A 10888-nucleotide genomic window follows, 5' to 3' on the forward strand; every position below is an offset into this window, starting at 1 on the left:
ATACAGTCAGTTGTTAGTCGTGACCTGAGACAGCTGGATGAATGGTCAAGAAAGTGGCTTATGTCTTTCAATCCTGAAAAAACCGAAATTATGATGTTTTCAAATAATGAGATACAAAACCTTAATTTTACTATGAACAACAAAGAAATACCAATTGTGCGATCTCATAAGCATCTAGGGGTTACATTTAGAAGTGACGCAAAATGGAACAACCATGTTGAAAATATATTAAATAGTGTTAAAAAACATCTGAATATACTGCGAAAACTCAAATATCAACTTAGCCGACAAAATTTGGAAAAATTATATCTAGCATTTATTAGACCAATTTTTGAATATGCAACTGAAGTATGGGACAATTGCGGAAAAGGTTATTCAATTAAACTAGAACAGCTACAACTTGAAGCTGCACGAATTTTAACAGGTTTGCCTGTTTACACACACTCTGAGACTGTCTTAAAAGAGGTTGGTTGGGAAACTTTAGAGGAACGAAGAAAAAGAAGAAAACTACAATTATTTTATCAAATTCAGAATAATAATGCCCCTGAATATTTATGTAACCTTGTGCCCCCTAAAAGTCAAAGTACAACACAATATCCCTTGCGAAATGGACAAGATATCATTTTACCATTTTGCAGGTTGACACTAACTTCCCAATCCTTTATCCCATCAACAGTTAAACTTTGGAATAATTTGAACATATCAGTTCGAAATGTAGACTCGTTATCAAAATTCAAAGTAGAATAAAAAAAATACGACATTCGAAATGAGAATCAATCTAACTTAAAACATTATTTATATGGTCCAAGAAAATTGAACATAATATTAACCCAATTTAGATGTTCGGCATCGTTCTTGAATTGTGACTTATTTAGAGCTAACATTATATCTGATCCAACATGTAAATGTGGTTTGGATATTGAGGACATGCACCATTTTTCTTTGATTGTCCTTTCTATCTAAATGAAAGGGCTATTCTGTTTAATGGTCTCAGCTGGCTTCTCGAAGGCTGCAATTTGGACTTAACACTACTGGTTTTGGAAAAGACACTCTTTCCTATGATCAAAATGTGCAAATTGTTAAACAAGTGTTCAATTTTATAAAGAGATCAAAACCATTCCTCGTAGTATAGTATCAACATAAGTAAAACAAACATCATCATCATTATCATCATCAACCTAATCTCTGTCGTTCTTTCCTCATTTCCTCTATTTTTTCAGTATAGATAAGTTATATTTATGTTGTTTATATTATATATGATGTATGCTCACGTTCAATTTGTATTGTTATATATATTGTATTGTGGAGAAAACTTTATAAGTATGTTTTACTTGTGTCTGATCCTTTTTCGCTTTGAGCAAATAAAATATGTTTAAACTAAATTAAAATATAAGAAAATAAAGATTGAACAGTGTGCATAATTTATAGATAGATATGGTGTGTCTTGATTTAAAGGAGTAAGTAGCATTTCATACGTGCGTTCGATGAGTCTGTCTATATTTACCTTCATTCTTAAACTCTTAAATTAAGACGTAAGTAGTCAAGGATGAATGAATACGTACTAATAAACTCATCATAGATACCAGGATTGAAACTTTATAGTTGCGCCAGACGCGCGCGCGGTTCGTCTACAAAATATTCATCAGTGACGCTCGAATCCAAAAAACATAAAAGGCCAAATATAGTTCGAAGGGGAAGAGCATTGAGAACCAAAACTCCTAAAAAGTGTTGCCAAATACCATGAATACAGCTAAGGTAATCTATCCTGAGGCAAAAAAGCCTTAGTATTTTAAAATATCAAAGTTTTGTAAATAGTTCATTTATAATTATAACTGTATCCTTAATGTCAGCACATACGTGCTAACTACTGCGCTTGTGATATCCTCGGGAAATAAAAACCCCACCAGCATTGGCATCGCTCCAGTGATTGTAAATAAAGTCATCATAGATCATCATAGATACCAGGATTGAAATTCTGTAGTTGTGGCAGTCGCGCGTTTTGTCAACAAAAGACAAAACAAGGAGTTATTATTTTTATAGCCTGTGTATCTCACCTCTATCTATTGTAGTTTTTGGAAATCATGTAAAATAAAGTTCAAATCATAATTAATAGTATAAGATACCCTAATAATGACCGAGGACAAGTTAGGTTTAATTTGGCCCAGTTGTTAAGATAGCAGCAAGTCATCCCATGTTAGTCTTACAATAGTAACTGAAGACCCCTTCTCATTATTTAAATTAGTTTTCAAGCTGTGACCATTTGAAATTGTTTTCTTTACAATTTGCCTTAGATTTAATTCTATCATTAACACCTAGGCTATGTTTTATTTTAGTCATGGCGATCAGGATTGTTGGTGACAGTGTCATCCAACACATTTGTCAATCAAGATACCCTATTGAAAATTGTGGCTAAATTTAGTTCTATTTGGTCCAGAAGATTAAATGGAGAAGATTATTGTTGAAGTTTACAAAAAAAAAATACTATCAATGAGAATAACTTATTAAAAGGTAAATTGACAATTTTGACATGTGTGACTTATTTGTAGATCTGACTTTGCTCAATATATCGCTGTTTACAGTTTATCTTTATATATATCAAAATGAACCAACAACTGCAAAATTTCTTAAAAAATAACAATTTAGTGGCAGCAATCTAACAAAAGATGGAATGTTTGATTCGTCTTAAACATGTTAAATTTCAGGGCAGATACATCAAATCTAAACTTGATGATCTGCTCTGAATGCTTTAAAATAGCTTCAGAAATAGAAGACAAAAAACTGCATTTTACCCCGATTTTACGGCAGATGCCTTATCTGATAAGAAATCAATTTCAAGTGCATATAATAGTTTGAAAATATTCCAATACTTTCGAATTTTACTAATAAAGGAAATCAATAACTTTGTCAAATATTCATGCATTTTCTCATGATCCAAATGGTTACAAAAATGCATCTAATCTATGCACACCTCTAGAGAGGCTAATCGCCAGAGTCGTGTATAAATGTAAAGGTTTTGATTTTCAACAAGTAAAGTAAACCAAATCTTAAAAGCATGGGTGTATAACGGACACTCTTAAAGTAAAACAACATCATTTTTACTGAAACTAAATATGTATAGCTGTTTGCAATTATATGTTATTGTATCGCATTGCAGGTTCATCGCAATATATAATATATACAAAAATTGATATTCCAAGTCTAAGACATCCATTTCATATCAATCAATATCTAGAAATACCACATTTCCGATACTAAATCAACAACCACATGCACACATACTTCATTACATTAATTAGGATAGAGCTGTACATTCCACAGCTTTTAAGAAAGCTCAAACTTGCAACACGTATACAAATGTAATTAGACAATGTCTGAATTTTTATAGACATTAATCAATTGACATTTGGACTTAACTTTGAATAGTGTGCTTTAGTTTTCCATTAATATAGTGATAGGTGAACTTTCTTGTTCTTAAAATAGAGATTATATTATCTCGGGTTAATGTAATTTATACATAATGAAAATTCCCAGACCTCAATTGAATTTCACAAAGCTTCGACAATAGTTTCATCATGATTAAGAGATCACCCTAGGAACCATTTTGAAATATTTACAATTTTACTGATAAAAAGAGTTATGTTTTGTAAATAAGGTTTACATACAATTTAGATTTTTTTAGACATCAATAAATGAAATTAACAATAAAAATTTGTGAATTCAATTATCTGTCTTCACTGCAGAAATATTGACTAGTGTCAAGCTATCCAGCAAGTCTCATCCTGTAATTCTCTTTAAGTTAACGGCTATCCTGCAATTCGTCATCCTGCAATTGCGTTTGGAAAACAACTTGGGCGACAATTTTATTTTTCTTTAAAATCATAGTTTTTAACTTTTTTGTTCGAAAACGTGATTTATATTGAAAATCAAAGATTTTTATATCCAATTACCAAAAAACAGTTTGTAGATTTCTAACTCATATAAACGGTTTTATAATTAGCATTTAAAATTAAAAAAAATATGACGACCATTCTAACAAACTATTATGTGTTAAATTCAGGATGTGATTCGTAGTAATGCATGTTAAACCAACATTTGCCATTAAAAAAAAAAACTCATTATTAAAACTCAAATTAAGTACTACAAATATAGAATTTTAATGTAAAATATTTTTTTTAATGGTATAACTTCATATCTCACATTTCCGACCCCTTGCCTCGGCAGTTCTGTATGGCTAGGCATTATAGACGCTGCCCTGAAGAATAGCTATTGGATAGGACTACAACGTGAGGCTAAAGAATTTCTGGGGTAGGCATGCTGAGGGGCCGAAAATTTCGTCCGTAACACGGAAAAAAAGTCATATTTGCTGAAATATGCACTGGGGTCACCCACTTGTCCAAACTCGTTGCCCCGGCAGTTCTGTATGGCTAGGGATTATAGAACCTGCTCTAATAAATAGCTATTGGGTGCGACTAAAACCAGGGGGCAAAGAATTTCTGGGGTAAGCATTACTAGTGGACGGAAATTGCGTCCGAAACATGGAAATCCAACCAAATTTGATATAATACGCATTGGGGGCACCCACTTTCCGACCCACTGTCTCAGTAGTTCCTTATGGCTAGGCATTATAGACGCTGCCCTGAGGAATAGCTATTGGATAGGGCTACAACGGGAGGCTAAAGAATTTCTGGGGTAAGCATTCTGAGGGGCCGAAAATTTCGTCCGTAACACGGAAAAAAAGTCATATTTGCTTTACATACGATTTCCTAATAAATAGCTATGATATGGTTCTAAAACGTTAGTGTATAGAACTTTTGGGGTAAGCATTCTTAAAGGCCGAAAATTTCGCTTGTAACACAGAAAAAATTTAATTTCATTAAATATGCACTGAGGTCACCCACTTGTTCAAACCCATTGCCCGAAAGTTCTGTATGTATAGGCATTATAGACTCTGCACTAAAAGATAGCTATGGTGTAGTACTATAAGGAGGAGACACATAATTTCTGTGGTAAGCATTCCTCGCGGACGAAAATTGCGTCCAAAAGATTGAAATAAGCTCAAATTCGATAAAATACGCGTTTGGGGCACCCACTTTCCGACCCATTGTCTCGGTAGTTCTGTATGGCTAGGCATTATACACGCTGTCATAATGAGTAGCTATGGTATAGTTCTAGAACGTTGGGATAACGAATTTCTACGGCAAACATTCTTAAAGGCGGAAAATTTCGCCCGTAACACGACAAAAAGTCAACTTTGATAAAATGTGCACTTGGGTCACACACTTGTTCAAACCCATTGCCCCGGTAGTTCTTTATGGCTAGGCATAATAGACTCTGCTCTAATAGATAGCCATTAGGTGGGGACACTTTATTTCTGGGGTAAGCATTCCTAGTGGCCGAAAATTGCGTAATAGTAATGCTTACCCCAGAAATTCAATAATTCTCAAATACTTGAGCGACAATTTTATTTTTTCTTTAAAATCATAGCTTTTGACTTTTTTGTTCGAAAACAAGATTTATATAGAAAATGAAAGATTTGTATATCCGATTAACAAAATTGTAACTATAGTTTGCAGATTTCTAACTTATAGTTACAGTTTTGTAATTAGCATTTTCAATGAAGAAAATCAGTATGACGATTCAAATAATGTATTATCTGTTCAGTCCAGGAAGTGATTCGTATTTACGCATGCTTAATCCACGTTTGCAATTTTCATAATAACGACTAAAAATATAGAATTTTGATGTAAAATATTTTTTTCATGGCATACCAACTAAAAAAACTTTTATTTGAAACTGGATCACCCCTCTTCAAACTAAATGCCTCGGCAGTTCTGAATGGCTAGATTATAGACTCTGCTCTAATAAACAGCTATTTGAAAGTACTACAGCCGAAGGGTCAAGTAATTCTGGGGTAAGCATTCTGAAAGGCCGAAAATTTCGTCCGTAACACGGCAAAAAAGTCATATTTGCTGAAATACGCATTGGGCACTTTCCAACCTACTGCCTCGGCAGTTCTTTTTGGCTAGGGATTATAGACTCTGCTCCAAAAAATAGCTATTGAATAGTACTACAGCGGAAGGGTAAAGAATCTCTGGGGTAAGCATTCTGAAAGGCCGAAAATTTGGCTCGAAATACAGAAATAAAGCCAAATTCGATAAAATACGCGTTGGGGACATCCACTTTCCGACCCATTGTCTTGGTTGTTCTTTATGGCTAGGGATTATAGACGCTGCCGTAATTAATAGCTATTGGATAGTACTACAACGTGAGGCTAACGAATTTCTGGGGTAAGCATTCTGAGGGGCCGAAAATTTCGTCCGTAACACGGCAAAAAAGTCATATTTGCTGAAATACGCATTTGGCACTTTCCAACCTACTGCCTCGGCAGTTCTTTTTGGCTAGGGATTATATACTCTGTTCCAAAAATAGCTATTGAATAGTACTACAGCGGAAGGGTAAAGAATCTCTGGGGTAAGCATGCTGAAAGGCCGAAAATTTGGCTCGAAATACAGAAATAAAGCCAAATTCGATAAAATACGCGTTGGGGACACCACTTTCCGACCCATTGTCTCGGTTGTTCTTTATGGCTAGGGATTATAGACGCTGCCGTAATTAATAGCTATTGGATAGTACTACAACGTGAGGATAAATAATTTCTGTGGTAAGCATTCTGAAAGGCCCAAAATTGCCGGGGCAATGGTTTTAAACAAGTGGTTGACCCAAGTGCACATTTTATCAAAGTTGACTTTTTGTCGTGTTACGGGCGAAATTTTCGGCCTTTAAGAATGCTTGCCCAAAAAATTCTTTATCCCAACGTTCTAGAACTATATCATAGCTACTCATTATGATAGCGTGTATAATGCCCAGCCATAGATAACTACCGCTACAATGGGTCGGAAAGTGGGTGCCCAAAAGGCGTATTGTATCGAATTATTATAGCTTACTTCCACCTTTCGGACGTAATTTTCGTCCGCTAGAATTGCTTACCCCAGAAATTATGTCTCCCATCGTCGTTGTACTACCCAATAGCTATATATTAGAGCATAGTTTATAATTCCTAGCCATACAGATTTGTCATGGCAATGGGTTTGAACAAGTGGGTGACCCATGTGCACATTTTATCAAATTTGACTTTATTTCCGTGTTACGGGCGAAATTTTTGGCCTTTACGAATACTTTCCCCAGAAATTCTTAACCCCAACGTTCTTATACTATATCATAGCTATTCATTAGAAAATCGTATGTAAAGCCTAGCCATAAAGGTCTACCGAAACAACGGTTCGGAAAGTGGGTGCCCCAAACGCGTATTTTATCGAATTTGAGCTTATTTCCATCTTTCGGACGCAATTTTCGTCCGCTAGGAATGCTTAACACAGAAATTATGTGTCTCCTCGTTATAGTACTACACCATAGCTATCTTTAAGTGCAGAGTCTTTGATGCCTAGCCATACAGAACTTTCGAGCAATGGGTTTGAACAAGTGGGTGACCTCAGTGCATATTTAATCAAATTTGACTTTTTCCGTGTTACGAGCGAAATTTTCGGCCTTTAAGAATGCTTACCCCAAAAATTATATACCCCAACGTTTAGAACTAACCTTCACGTTGTAGTACTATCTAATAGCTATACAGAACAGCCGAGGCAATGGGTTTGAACAAGTGGGTGACCCCAATGCGTATTTATCAAATTTGACCATTTTTACGTGTTACGGACGAATTTTTCGGCCATTAAGCATGCTTACCCCAGAAATTGTTTGTCCTCACGTTGTAGTACTATCTAATAGCTATTCATTAAGGCAGCGTCTATAAACCCTATCCATAAAAAAATATCGAGACAATGGATCGAAAAGTGGGTGCCCCCAATGCGTGTTTTATCGAATTTGGCTATATTTCCATGTTTCGGGCGAAAATTTCGGCCTTTACGAATACTTTCCCCAGAAATTCTTACCCCAACGTTCTAATACTATATCATAGCTATTCATTAGAAAATCGTATGTAAAGCCTAGCCATAAAGGTCTACCGAAACAACGGTTCGGAAAGTGGGTGCCCCAAACGCGTATTTTATCGAATTTGAGCTTATTTCCATCTTTCGGACGCAATTTTCGTCCGCTAGGAATGCTTAACACAGAAATTATGTGTCTCTTCGTTATAGTACCACACCATAGCTATCTTTTAGTGCAGAGACTATAATGCCTAGCCATACAGAACTTTCGAGCAATGGGTTGGAACAAGTGGGTGACCTAAGTGCATATTTAATCAAATTTGACCTTTTCCGTGTTACGAGCGAAATTTTCGGCCTTTAAGAATGCTTACCCCAAAAATTATATACCCCAACGTTTAGAACTAACCTTCACGTTGTAGTACTATCTAATAGCTATACAGAACAGCCGAGGCAATGGGTTTGAACAAGTGGGTGACCCCAATGCGTATTTCTCAAATTTGACCATTTTTACGTGTTACGGACGAATTTTTTGGCCATTAAGCATGCTTACCCCAGAAATTGTTTGTCCTCACGTTGTAGTACTATCTAATAGCTATTCATTAAGGCAGCGTCTATAAACCCTATCCATAAAAAACTATCGAGACAATGGATCGAAAAGTGGGTGCCCCCAATGCGTGTTTTATCGAATTTGGCTATATTTCCATGTTTCGGGCGAAAATTTCGGCCTTTACGAATACTTTCCCCAGAAATTCTTAACCCCAACGTTCTAATACTATATCATAGCTATTCATTAGAAAATCGTATGTAAAGCCTAGCCATAAAGGTCTACCGAAACAACGGTTCGGAAAGTGGGTGCCCCAAACGCGTATTTTATCGAATTTGAGCTTATTTCCATCTTTCGGACGCAATTTTCGTCCGCTAGGAATGCTTAACACAGAAATTATGTGTCTCCTCGTTATAGTACTACACCATAGCTATCTTTAAGTGCAGAGTCTTTGATGCCTAGCCATACAGAACTTTCGAGCAATGGGTTTGAACAAGTGGGTGACCTCAGTGCATATTTAATCAAATTTGACTTTTTCCGTGTTACGAGCGAGATTTTCGGCCTTTAAGAATGGATACCCCAAAAATTCTATACACTAACGTTTTAGAACTATATCATAGCTATTTATTAGGAAATCGTATGTAAAGCCTAGCCACAAAGAACTGCCGAGACAATTGGTCGGAAAGTGGGTGCCCCAACGCGTATTTTATCGAATTGTAGCTACTTTAATCTTTCGGACGCAATTTTCGGCCAATAGAAATGCTTACCCCAGAAATTATGTGTCCCCTCGTCGTAGAACTACCCAATAGCTATATATTAGAGCAGAGTCTATTATCCCTAGCCATAAAGAACTGCCGGGGCAATGGGTTTAAACAAGTGGGTGACCCAAGTCAAATTTTATCAAAGTTGACTTTTTGTCGTATTACGGGCGAAATTTTCGGCCTTTAAGAATGCTTACCCCAAAAATTCTATACCCCAACGTTTTAGAACTATATCATAGCTATTTATTATGATAGCGTGTATAATGCCCAGTTATAGATAACTACCGCTACAATGGGTCGGAAAGTGGGTGCCCCAAACGCGTATTTTATCGAATTTGAGCTTATTTCCATCTTTCGGACGCAATTTTCGTCCGCTAGGAATGCTTAACACAGAAATTATGTGTCTCTTCGTTATAGTACCACACCATAGCTATCTTTTAGTGCAGAGACTATAATGCCTAGCCATACAGAACTTTCGAGCAATGGGTTGGAACAAGTGGGTGACCTAAGTGCATATTTAATCAAATTTGACCTTTTCCGTGTTACGAGCGAAATTTTCGGCCTTTAAGAATGCTTACCCCAAAAATTATATACCCCAACGTTTAGAACTAACCTTCACGTTGTAGTACTATCTAATAGCTATACAGAACAGCCGAGGCAATGGGTTTGAACAAGTGGGTGACCCCAATGCGTATTTATCAAATTTGACCATTTTTACGTGTTACGGACGAATTTTTCGGCCATTAAGCATGCTTACCCCAGAAATTGTTTGTCCTCACGTTGTAGTACTATCTAATAGCTATTCATTAAGGCAGCGTCTATAAACCCTATCCATAAAAAAATATCGAGACAATGGATCGAAAAGTGGGTGCCCCCAATGCGTGTTTTATCGAATTTGGCTATATTTCCATGTTTCGGGCGAAAATTTCGGCCTTTACGAATACTTTCCCCAGAAATTCTTAACCCCAACGTTCTAATACTATATCATAGCTATTCATTAGAAAATCGTATGTAAAGCCTAGCCATAAAGGTCTACCGAAACAACGGTTCGGAAAGTGGGTGCCCCAAACGCGTATTTTATCGAATTTGAGCTTATTTCCATCTTTCGGACGCAATTTTCGTCCGCTAGGAATGCTTAACACAGAAATTATGTGTCTCTTCGTTATAGTACCACACCATAGCTATCTTTTAGTGCAGAGACTATAATGCCTAGCCATACAGAACTTTCGAGCAATGGGTTGGAACAAGTGGGTGACCTAAGTGCATATTTAATCAAATTTGACCTTTTCCGTGTGTTACGAGCGAAATTTTCGGCCTTTAAGAATGCTTACCCCAAAAATTATATACCCCAACGTTTAGAACTAACCTTCACGTTGTAGTACTATCTAATAGCTATACAGAACAGCCGAGGCAATGGGTTTGAACAAGTGGGTGACCCCAATGCGTATTTATCAAATTTGACCATTTTTACGTGTTACGGACGAATTTTTTGGCCATTAAGCATGCTTACCCCAGAAATTGTTTGTCCTCACGTTGTAGTACTATCTAATAGCTATTCATTAAGGCAGCGTCTATAAACCCTATCCATAAAAAACTATCGAGACAATGGATCGAAAAGTGGGTGCCCCCAATGCGTGTTTTAT

Source organism: Mytilus edulis, chromosome 2 (assembly GCF_963676685.1).
Source record: "Mytilus edulis chromosome 2, xbMytEdul2.2, whole genome shotgun sequence".
Lineage (NCBI taxonomy): Eukaryota > Metazoa > Mollusca > Bivalvia > Mytilida > Mytilidae > Mytilus > Mytilus edulis.